Consider the following 12,401-nt stretch of genomic DNA (forward strand, 5'->3'; position numbering starts at 1 on the left):
CAGAGACTTGATGGAACAAGGAAAATGGGTCTTTAATCAATAAAAGTACCCAATATTCTGTTTCTGATAGTATTTGGGTCAGTCATCCAGAAAGAAGCACTAGAATCTCAAGGAACATCCTACCTACCAACAATGAAGCTACCCCTCCCCCTGCTCCTGCCATGACTGATGAAGACCAGCAAAAAAACCATCTGAGCCGCAAAACTGCAATCATAAGTGCCTGTTTCAAACAATGCAAGCCACTGACTACCCTAAAGATGACAGGAGTCTGAGCAGTTTTGAAGAAGCCTACCCTTGGTGCCAACAGATTCACCAATTATGGCTCTCCCATGTTCAGCCTCCCTTTTCTTGGCAAGATGATTGAGAAGATCTATCAAGGTTTTTGTACTGTGTTCTTCATTATAGTATCTGAGCACCTAATAGTGTCTTGTAAATTACAGTGGTGTCTGTCTTTGTCTAGTATTCCACGTTTCAGAAAGGAACATGACACAGAGGTCAATTTCAAACCAAAGTGAAACACAAACTCTTGGCCCTGAATGAGCCAGAACTGGATTATCTCTAAGGCCACCTTTTCATTAGCAAACTTATTACAAACAAATGACCTACACAGTTATGGTGTAGCTCAGTGTTTCCCAAACTTGGGACGCCGGTTGTGTAGGGAAAGCCCCTATCAGGCCGGCGGGCTGGTTTGTTTACCTGCCCCGTCCACTGGTCTGGCTGATCACGGCTCCCACTGGCCGCGGTTCGCTGCTCCAGACCAATGGGAGCTGCTGGAAGCAGCGGCCAGCACATCCCTCAGCCCGCGCTGCTTCCTGCAGCTCCCATTGGCCTGGAGCAGCGAACCGTGGCCACTGGGAACCACGATCGGCCGGACCTGCGGACGGGGCAGGTAAACAAACTGGCCTGGCCCATCAGGGGCTTTCCCTAAACAAGCGGCATCCCAAGTTTGGGAAACACTGGTGTAGCTGAAGAGGTCCAGTATAAGCTTCAAGCATTACGGCAGAACTTTCTGAGCAAGGGGACCTCAGCTGTGGAAAGTGGAGAGAGGAAAACATCCCTCAGAAGTTTTTGTGCTTTTTACATTATGTTTGGTGCATATATACCAAGTTGAAAGGCTACCTAATACCTAAGATAGACAGCTAATCAAATATGAGAAACAACCCAAGTTGTGTGCTTATTCAGTCTAGGCTTTCTCAAAAAAATTGAGGTTTTGATATTTCTTTTGCTTTGAAATTTTTCATGAAAGAGACTCCAGAATAGCCAAATCCCAGCAGTCAGGGCACTCACCAGGATATGGGAGACCCAAGTTCAAGACCCTTTCTGCTTGATTCAAATCAAGGACTTGAACCTGCATCTTCCATGTCTAGACTATGGAGTCACTCTCCTTAGTTCAATTAATATCTACTTTTTTATACAAAGTGAAGCAGCTTCCACAGGATAGATTGAGATAGAGACTGACTCTATAACTTGGTGGTTAGTGCACGCGCTAAAGAAGATACATGTTTAAGTTTGAGCAGGCACTTGAACTTAGGTCTTTCATATCACCACCAGTGAAGGCCCGAACCACTGGCCATTAGCTATTCTAGAGGCTTCCTCTCTTATTTTACCAGAAAGTTCATCCTGGACATGAGCCACTTTCCTGACATTTTCATTACCTTTCTGCAAAACGTTTCTGTTTTGATAAATCTGCATTTTCTGAACATTCCCTCCCCCCCACCCCCCAAAAAAATGTTTTGTCAAAAAATTTCCCAACAATTCTAATTCTGTCTGAAAGAGACAGCTTTGATTAGTGAACAGTGCCTTTAGAATAAAGAGTAATAGGTGGTAAAAAATGCTGCAACATAGTTTGACTGTAAAGATGCTACATCTGCATTGTTTTCTATTGCTGTTATCTTACCTGTCTAGAATGTGCAATAAGGACATGTTCTGAATGTTAATATACTAGAATGAAGATAATTAATCTCAACTCCCTCATCCTGTCTCAGAGAGCTACTGCTGGGGGACTGGTGGAATGAAAAGATCTGCATGCTTCTGCTGTTTAAATGTCAGTTTGTGCCTACTACATTGGAGTTATTGTTCAAGAACTGCTCATCACTCTATGAGTTGCTGAAACTATTAGCAAGCATGTTTAGCCAACTCATAATTTTTCCATAATTTCAAAAATATCTGTAAATTGTTTGCTCATCTGAGCTTTTCCAAAACTCCTTATTGCATAGACTTTCCCTTTCAAGTATCCAGAAAAATGTCTAGGAATGTGCATGAACTTCAAAAAGCGACTTTCCAATTTCATTTCATTGGAATGAGAGACAATCATATATAAAGGACAATACTGGGCCTAAGTAGTCCTGCCCCTCCAGACCTGCAGACCATGCTCCATCTGGAAGCTTAAAGGGGAGCAACTCAGCTTAGAAGAGAGAAGTTGGGGAGGAAGCTTCCCTGTGAGAAAGAAGACTGTCTGCTGAGCCCAGTTGAGGCTGGAGGTTTAGTTGGCTATTCTTTTTGCTATTTTATATTGGACTTGAGGATGGTGGGGGAGAGTGATGACAGAAAATGACCCAGTTCTGGGGGTACTCCAGAGTGCCTGATACTTGTTTCTCTTAGAGCCCTGGGTTGGAGCCTGGTGGAGTGGGAGGGTTGGGGTTCACTTAACAACTGCACTTCTTACAGGAGGGGCATAAGATCTAAACTTAAAGACTCCAACAAACAAAAATTCTTTAGAATGATTGATAGTAGTAGTGAGAAACAACTTCTAAACAAATCACTTATCGCTGTTGATTGATGTGGCAAATGATTAACAAGTTGTGAAAACAAATCAGATCAATCACTTGTATCATGAATTGTGCAATGATGTAGATAGGTGCATGTGTATTTTCTGTAATACAGTTGCTGCCAACAAAGCTAAAGCAGATCATCTATTTTTTTTTCTTTTATTGTCTTGTATCTTTAAAAGCATGTTGGTTGATGTTGCACAAAATAGGAAGATGCATTTGTGTATATTATATTTGTTCTTCTTTCCAGGTTTTTGTCAAACGATCACAAATCAGAATCACGTTATTTGATGAAAATGTCTTGTACATTTTCGCTGTATAATTGCTCCTATTGTATTTCTTTTAGTAGCATAGAATATGTCAATTACTGTTTGCAGTCTTGGAGATGTATATATTCCTTAATACCATCTTCCCTGAAAGGCTTGTAAATAGGATAGTGATTTCATTTAGTTTATTAACATTGTTTAAATAGCTACATAACTAATGTTGATTTGCTGCCACTACCTTGGATATATTTAAACATTATTATAACTTAGCTCAACATTCCCATTTTACCTCTGAAATTAATGCTTTTAGGCTCAATTTATGCCTGTCAACAAATAATGATCATAGATGTGAGCTGGGCTGGCTCATAATCCAGAAGTACTAGGTTACAATGCATTGCCATGGAAACTGTGTTTTATTGCATTTTCTCTACTTGATTTAAGACATTTGACAATCATAGCAACTGTTTGCCTGTCTTCCCACATCATAAAAAATTCAAAAACACAAACATCCAATAGTGGAAAATCATACAGTTCTTGGACCTCACTATAAAAATAAAAAAGAAATGACAACCTTATATTTAACAAGGACCTTTTGTGAATAGTTTATCTCACAGAATGTCCAGGAGTGTTGGAAAATTCAATCAGTGGTTAGTCATCGATGGACCTGTCTTGCCTGTGGTTCATTTTGTTTATTGCATCATATATTTTTTATGATCACTGGGACTTTAGCCTGAAACAGCATTTTCTTTAACAAGAACCATGTTTCCTCTAACGTTGTTTATTGCATCTGAAACATTACTCTTTGAAACCATGGTACATTTTCAATTGAGCAAAGGTCTGTAACTGAATACTGCATGTCTGTGTTTATTCAGCATCCAGAGTAAAAAATATCCCAGTTCATGTAACATTAATCACTTTGCCAGTGTAGCTGAGGTCATTGCCACATTCCTAGCAGTATTAAGGCGAGTCAAGATTAATCACATACATTAAACCCTGCAAGGAAAGCACGTGAAACGGATTTGAAATTAGACATTTGGTAAAAGACTGAGAGCACTGTAACAAAATATGTTAGCACTACTACAGCAAGCACTTGGCATGATTTGGGATTTTTCTACTACGCTGGTGTCAGCTCATCTATATTTAAGAGTTTGGCAGTGTTTTCCATTTCTGAGTTTTTAACTAAAATCTTTAGACAAACATTCTTCGTTTTTGAGAATGATTTTTTTCTTTTGCTTACTCCTTGAATATATGAGTAAAAATAAAATGCATTTTAAAAACACATTGTGCTTTTTTATGTAACAAAAATAGGTTGTTGAGTTTTGAAAATAAAAACAGATACTAGGACCATATGGTATTTTAAAACATACCAACACTAATACTGTCTAATGGACACTTAAAAATCAGTTATTGCTTATACACTCTTTATTCTTTTTGTATGCACACATATTAACAATGTAATGCTTCGTATTTCAAACAGACATAATTCAGAGTAGTTGTCTCACTGAGGCATAAAATATGCATTTTAAACTACATATTTATGTTGTAAATGATAGAGTAACAATTTCTTTGCCCATTCTCTATTAAAGGTTTGTTTATATTTAGTGTGGTAGGTTTTCATAAAAGAGTAAAAACAAACAAAAACAAAACATTGCTAACGCTGTTGAGAGCAAAGGCATATCTAGGCCTGACAGAAGCCTGCTGTGGATTTTAAGAGTCTGTTCTGATAACATTTAACAGTGTAAGCATTGTACGTGTAAGAACTCTGTATGTGTAAGAAATTGCAGAATAATCATTTGTGAGAACAAAAATAAATAAATAAATAAATAAAGTAATGGAAAATCGATCTGAATTAACACTAAACGTATACTGTCAGGGGAGGAGAGTTCTCATGGAAATTAGACTAATACGTATGTACAAGACAAGATAATAAGAGTTATAAATAGGTTGGATTTGTTTGTTTGTAACAAAGAGAGGTTGAAGCTGGAGACAACTGTGGGATGAGATTGTCCTGTATGAGCTTCCCACTTGTAAGTAAGTGATCACTACTTGATGAGTGTTTTGCCTTAATAAATATTTGTTAGACCCATCTGAATCTCAGTCCAACAAAAGTAACACTAAATTTGCATGCATATATTTTTGCAATGAAAATTTATTACATTTAAAGAACATTGAATTTCCTGGGTTTATAATTCTTTTAAAATATAGAGTTAATATTAAACTTAAAAGAAAACTAACTGTGGAAATAAAGCTAAGGTAACCAAACTACCTTAATTCTGCCCCTTTGCAATGCCCTGAGAAAATCAGATACTCTTATTCCCTTCTGCATCAGTAACCCCAAAACCTAGAACTGCCTTATTCTACATTGTCTAATGGTTCTGCTACTTTATGGCCTGCTTTACAGGTTACATACAGTACATATTTACCCTCATACCGTATGGTGAAATGCAGTACACATACTTTATAAATTCCTGATCAGGCAGCCAGCCTGCTGATGGGAATCATTCCTTCATCCTCATTAAGAGCCCTATGCCGCGAGGTGCTACATGAAGTATTTCCCCCTTACTTCCTGAGGTGGGCAGAAGTGCCTCACTGATGCATACTCCTAAGGTCCTTAGGAGAGAAGCCCATTTCCTGCAGACCTTGGGTAAGTGCATCAAGTCTCATGAGTCTCCTAAACCTTGTCAGGGTCACCATTGCCAAGCTCTACAAGCTTTAGGAGACATATTGAGGCACCTCCAATGCTCAGTGATCCTTATGTTTCTAATCGCCTCACCTGTGAAACCTAGTAGCTTGAAAGGAGTGGAGCTATGAGGTGCATGGTGAGGGAAGTGGGCTTTTGGCAGGTGGTTATATGGGGGAGAATGGGAGAGGTTACTAGCAACTCAATGCTTCAGGAGAAAGCAGGGATAAGCACTAGTGCTGCCCTGGCTCTTGCAACTAATGATCCTCCTGTGAGTCATCATAGTGGAGGCCTGTTACTGTGAACTACAGGAAATTTGTTGTGTAGAGAAGGCAGAAAAGTGGTAGTTCGTCCCCTGAGGTGCAACTGAGTGGCTTCTCCACACTAGGACCTCTCCTGGTAGCCTTCATGCCCGTTAGGCAAAGAACATAGGCTCATGCCCCCATTTCTCCTATCAGAGATCCTTTTCTCCCCATGTTCACCACACTAAACTGCCAGTGCATTGGAAATGGCTGCAAGCATCTGAAAGGGCTAAATGGAGCAGCTTGGTGCAGTAGAAGGCTGTGGGGAAACACTAGCGGTTCCATTTCTTTTCCACCTGATGAATGTTCTGTGGCTTGTCAAAGGGTAGTCCTGCTGCCGTGAGAAATGTCAGAGGATTTCAGGAGATACCGAGGAAGAGCAAACTGGCTGAGAATAGGGAGCATTCTCTTCTCTTCCCCCTCCCTGCCCCTACACACACACTACCCGTTGGGCACTTCAGGTCTGCAGGGAGTAGGGGAGACAACTTAGCAAGCTTCAGGAGGTTCATCAATGCCATTTACAAGCTTTAGGAGACTTGTCTTGGTCCTCCACATCTTCCCACAAGCCGTTGGTAGAAAAGTTCTGGGATTTCCCATTGACAGGGTTCCCTTATGATCAGGATGCATTCTGACATCTATCTCTCTAAGAAAAGGGGCTACAGACTTGTTTTATTTTTTAAATGCAAGTTTAATTTAAATTTTGAAATTAAACTTTAATCATCTGAATCTTCATCTTGGACACAAATTTCAGCTAGAGGCATACAATACACAACATTTTATTTTGCTTCTACTTTTCCTTGTTTTGCTATAAAGTGGCAGAGTCCAAAGATCATTCATGGCTCTGCCAGACTTCCTGTGTGGACTTAACAGCAAGTTGCCTTAGCTTGCCCTGCTGAACAATGGCTAGGTATTATCATCTCCATGTTTATATCAAAGGTACCTGTGTCTGTGGCATCTAGGGGTTGCATCATACTTCACAGGGATATTCTGAGGATTGACTAATTATTTGCGAAGTCTTTTGAGCTCTTCATGGAAAGAGCAAAAGAAATATAAAGTACTAAAGGGATTTCATCTCCTGAGCTGCCAGTTTAGAACCTTTCACACTTACTCCAGTAATTGAATGTTAGAACAAATCTGTATGCATAGTACATTGTATTCTCTTTTCTCATGTTTTATTACTAAGGACTTTTATATGAAAACCATGATGCAAAAAGAAACCACACTAACTCTAACCCTAATAGCTAAATATCCCAGATATTAAAAAAAGAACATCATGTTTTTCCAGCACTCTATTTGAGGAAAGCTTGGGCTCTTGCCATGAGCTCTTGCCATATTTCTACACAGCCTCAAGTGTGCGCAGGGATGCATTCTCGCCCTGGCACTATTCTGTTCAGCTATCGACTGGGTATTAGGACTTGTCCTTCCACATGTCTGAATCGAGGTTGGTCAAGAAGTCTTCGCTGACCAAGACTACGCTGATGACACTGTCTTGCTTGTGGAGAATTTCAGCCCCGCTCTCCAAGGTCTCCAAGATACTGCCTGCACTATTGAGTGGAACATCACATGACAGCAGACCACGGTTCAGAATCTCAGAGTTGGGCCACCAGAACCCTTGGTGCAGGTATGGTAGAGAACCAGAGAGAGAATTGACAAGTTCATCTCCTATGCTGAAAGCATTATCTGAATGGTGGCAGCAAACAAACAGGTCTTGCTGCCTCCTACATGAAGTCCATGTCTCGGTTATGAATGCAAAAAAGTCTTTGCACTGAGACAAAGTTCAGGATCTATCAAACCTGTGTGCTACTTGTATTGCTATATGGGTCAGAAACCTGGACCCTCTTGCAGGCAGACTTGGAATGACTAGAAGCATTCCATATGAACTGTCAGCGCTAAATCCTGAGCATGAAGTGGTTTGACTTTATGCAAAATATCAATCTTGCAGGGACCTGTTCTTCTTTCAATTGCTCATTACATTCAAAAGTAGCTGTAATACACTGCTGGAAGCACCCAGAGCTACAAACCACTGTGTTATTTCTCTGCCTTAGCTAGATTAAATTGTGTCAGCTTCTTGCCACACCAGTCTCTCTTCCTCACCAACAAACTTCTCAAGGCTCTCCTGGCCTGAACCTCGCCTAGCAGGTAAGAATCAGTGAACTCCAGGCCCCCGAACTCCTCAGAGATGTTTCTCTTCAATGCACAGCCCCTACCAGTGCGCATTCACACATGACATTAAGTTAACTGCTCTTTTAAAGAGTCAGTACAGTACAGTTTATTAACTTAATTGAGGTATACATACCCGTCCCTTTAAATACAGTACTGAGTTGGTATATAGTAAAAAGTTTATTAACAAAAAGCCATAAGTTAACACCAACTAAAAGAAATAAAGGTAGAAATGGTTTCAAAACATGAAAGTGAAAACACTCATCTAAAACACTAAAACTTAATCTAGCAAGATAGTCTTTTTTTCTAGATGGCTTCTTTTACCCAGAGAGTCCTTTCCAGCTTTTATTGGCCAGGATCTATCACAGAGATCAAATCACTTGCTTCTTTGCCTCCTAAGGTGAAGGAGAACCCCAGGAGTTCTTTGCCCCTCTCTTTTATAGTCCAGTGAACCTTTGAAATGTATTCGTCTGAAGAGTACCTCCAGCTAAAGTTCATTAGTTCATACTGAGTACAGGATAAGGCTCCATGCTGATTCATCCCCTGCCCCCCCCCCCTTTGCTGGTGATTGCTACAATGCAATTGATCTGTTCCTACAATCTCTGGTATACAAATGAATAATGAATTGATTGTAATTGCACCTTGATGGAGGCATCGGCCTTTCCTTTCCTCTGAATAAAATCTGTTTATCAACTACCCAGACTTGTTTGGTGTGGACCATTTTAGTCCCACATTTCCAGTGCAACTGTACAGTCCTTTGGGTAATTACTGTATATATAAGAATAAAGATCAGTGTGTTAGTTTTTATGATGATTCCTTACATGACACCTATGGGATATAGGTTATGACATTAGTGAGTTGAGATACACTGAACTGGTTTGGTCATCTGAAACTCACTGCTAGATATCAGGGAGCTCCTTGTCCTCTGACAGTGGGATGCACAAAAACACCCCAGCAGACTGGGCTCTCAAACTCTCCATTGATGTGTGAAGGGGTGCATGCCTTGACCCAGTAGGCACTGCCCACAAGGCTGCCCCAGAGATTAGTGGATTCACAGGATTCCCGATCTGGGAACTTCACTACTTGCCTGGTCTGATGCCATCAACTGTGGTCACTGTGGCTGGCACAATGGTCTGCAGTAAACTATGTTTTGATGATATTTCGAGAAAGCTTAAAGATGAGCTTCAAAGGGAGGGAAAATAGCTATGGGCCTCCTCCCCCTTCATTCATTACCCCAAAAGTTAATTAACATAGAGTTAAAGTTGACTGGCAATGGCTCATACCCTTCAAGTGAACCTGCATTTAAGTCTCTAAAAAACATGAAATATAATGAGACTTATATCTTGCCCGATTACCTCAACTTGAACCACTAACACTATCCCTGGCCTAATGTGGCATAGTAATATTATGGTAGCAGTGCCACCACAGTTAAGGTTACACCAAGATTTCCATTTTAATGGGGTTGAAAAAGATCTACAAAAACTCTTTTGGATTATGATATCACTTTTAAACGTGTATTGTATTTTGTCCACTGTTTGATTTTTCTGTAGAAGTTTGTAAAGGAAAATATCATTTGAGGTTGCTGTCTGTTTTTAAAAAGGGCCATGTGACTGACATTTTTTCCAGTGTACAGTGTTTGACCTCTCCTTCACACCCCTTTTTTCAAGGAACTACAGCACTTTGACAGATACAATTGATAGGTATGAACACTGGGTTTGGTAAATTGGATTGGATGAATTATTGTAGAAAAGTGAAATTTGTTTTCTTTGTTTATTTTTTATGATAACATAAGGTATTGTTTTGATTGGTGACAGTATCGCGGTGCTGCATTAGTCAATATCTACCACAGGCCACCCATTTGAAATTCCCTGAGAAAGGGGATTGATCTCTGGCTTTAGGGCAGTTTTATGGGAGGGGCTGTCCTGGAGCTGCAGACCCTGGAAGTCAAGGGGTCCATGACTCTGAGGCAGTTCATCTGGTGGGCTATCCCAGAGTCATAGACCCTGAAAGCCCTGGGTTCCCCAGTCCCAAAATAATCCACATGGTGGGGTGCTGTATATCCTCAAACCATGGGCTTCTGAGGAGCCAGTAGTTGAGTTGGCAGGGAACAATGCAGGTTTCTGTTGGAATCTTGCCTGGTTTCTGGAGGAACTTTTGACAAAAATCAAGCTTTCTGTGCAGTACATCTTAACTTTGACTAATTAGAAAGTTCAAACAAAAAAACTGTTTGTAATTGTAATCTTTCTGCCCAGCTCTATTCAGTAACCCCTTTGATCACATTGATGAAAGTGGAAGCTACCTGCTTTCTTTGATCACGCTCGGTACCACTATTCAGGAAATAGGTGAAAAGCATGCAGCATGCTTACATTACCTTAGCGCTGCTACTTATTGGAGTCTTTCATCTTCTCTCTAGTTCATTAATGCTGTTTTCCTTGATAATACCCTACAGTAAAATCAGAGTATGCATGCAAATTTTAGGGTACTCTGAAATATTAAACTCTGCTCTCAGGGCAAAACTTCCAAAGAAGCCCCTGCAGAATGCAACTAATGTGCACAACACACATTCTCAGAAAGTTTCCCAAGGCATGACTCAAACTTACAGTACCTAGGAGCTGTTTGGGTTTAGTAGCCACAGCATGTATCCTTGAGCTACTACCCACTTACTCTGAGATATCACCAAATACTGGCTTGTGACAGCTCCAATCTTGCTGTACATATGCCAATGACTTTCTCTGGCTTGACAAATGGGCTTGAGTCATAATGTAGATCCAACTTTCTTTTTAATCTTGAAAAACTTTTAAAGTATTCTTTCCCCAAAGACCTAATGGGCACTGGACACTAGCTGAGATAAATCCCTGGGTGATATCAGGGATATCTTAACTACAATGGTGCTAATGTCTGACTACAATAAGGAGGGCCAATTTTATTTTATTTTTATTTTAACAATAAATAAATTCATAAAATTTAAAAAATCTGCTTTATTTTTACTTAGAAGTTCAGATTCTGTTTGTTCCAGTTTTTGTCTGGGATGGGAGAATGGCAGGTGGAGAGAGAGCAAAATGATGATGTCACAAGACAGTGAAAGTTGAGCAACTGGGAAAGGAAGGAATTTCTAATCAAATGGTTTGAAATTTGCTCTTTTGTTAACACCTATTTAATTTAAATAACTAATTAATGTTCTGGGAGAGGGACTGCTTGTTTAAAAATTCCACACCTCACCTCTTCAATTCAGAGGTGAAATCTAACAATGTACATCTTCTGAGCTCTGCCCTACCAAGCCAGAGTTGGCAATGCTACTATTTCTGACAAAAAAAAAAAAAAAAAATCCTGAAAGAAGAAGAGAGTCCAGAAAGAGGGCACACCCAATTAAAAAAGAGAGAGAATGTGTAAGTCATTTTAAAATACCAAATGTTCCCCAGTCTCCATGTTGTAGCCCAAGCTGCTACATTTTCATTGGATGGTGGGAGAGGATGCCAAAAAAGGTTTTTCTGGATGAATGCAAGTATATTACACATTAGAACATGTTAGGTCCATTATTTAATTCCGTCATTAATGGACACCACCCAGTTTTCAATTTAAGCATCTTTTTCAGTGTATAATGCCAGTGCTAGGTGCCAAGAGTAAAAACTTATTTGTTTGTGAATGGAACACTTAAGGCCTGATTATTTTCAACTGCTTATTTTCAGGAGTACTCCTCTGAAGTCAATAACAAGTTCAGTATAAGAACCTTAGAGTCTCTTCATGAGACATCAAGTGCCATGCCATATTCGAAGTTGGAAACTTTTAAGCTGCAATTAGATATATATTGAGTAAGCCATTAAAACATCATTTCATTTTAATGATTTGTATCTGTGAGAGGATGTAAATTAGTAATGGCCTATTAAATGTTACAGTTTAGGTTATTCTAAAAAAGACGTGTATATTAGAGGATGAAAAAAATAATTAGCTTTTTTAATATACTTAACCACATCCCTTTCAAACACGAATGAGAAGAATTGAAATAATTTAAGGAAATTTAACATGTTTTTGTCACTATTTAAAGAAAAGGTTTGCACATGTTCTACAGCTTGAAATTTTCCGAGAAAGATGATTGCAAACTATTATTGTATATTTGCAGAACATTTCCCCTTTATATTTGGTGCCATGGATAGGAACATTCCATTCAATACATAGATTTTGGGATGCTTGAATCCTTAAAGTCCTCCTGAAGGCTTTTTTTATTACA

Source organism: Malaclemys terrapin, chromosome 6, assembly GCF_027887155.1.
Source record: "Malaclemys terrapin pileata isolate rMalTer1 chromosome 6, rMalTer1.hap1, whole genome shotgun sequence".
Classification (NCBI taxonomy): domain Eukaryota; kingdom Metazoa; phylum Chordata; order Testudines; family Emydidae; genus Malaclemys; species Malaclemys terrapin.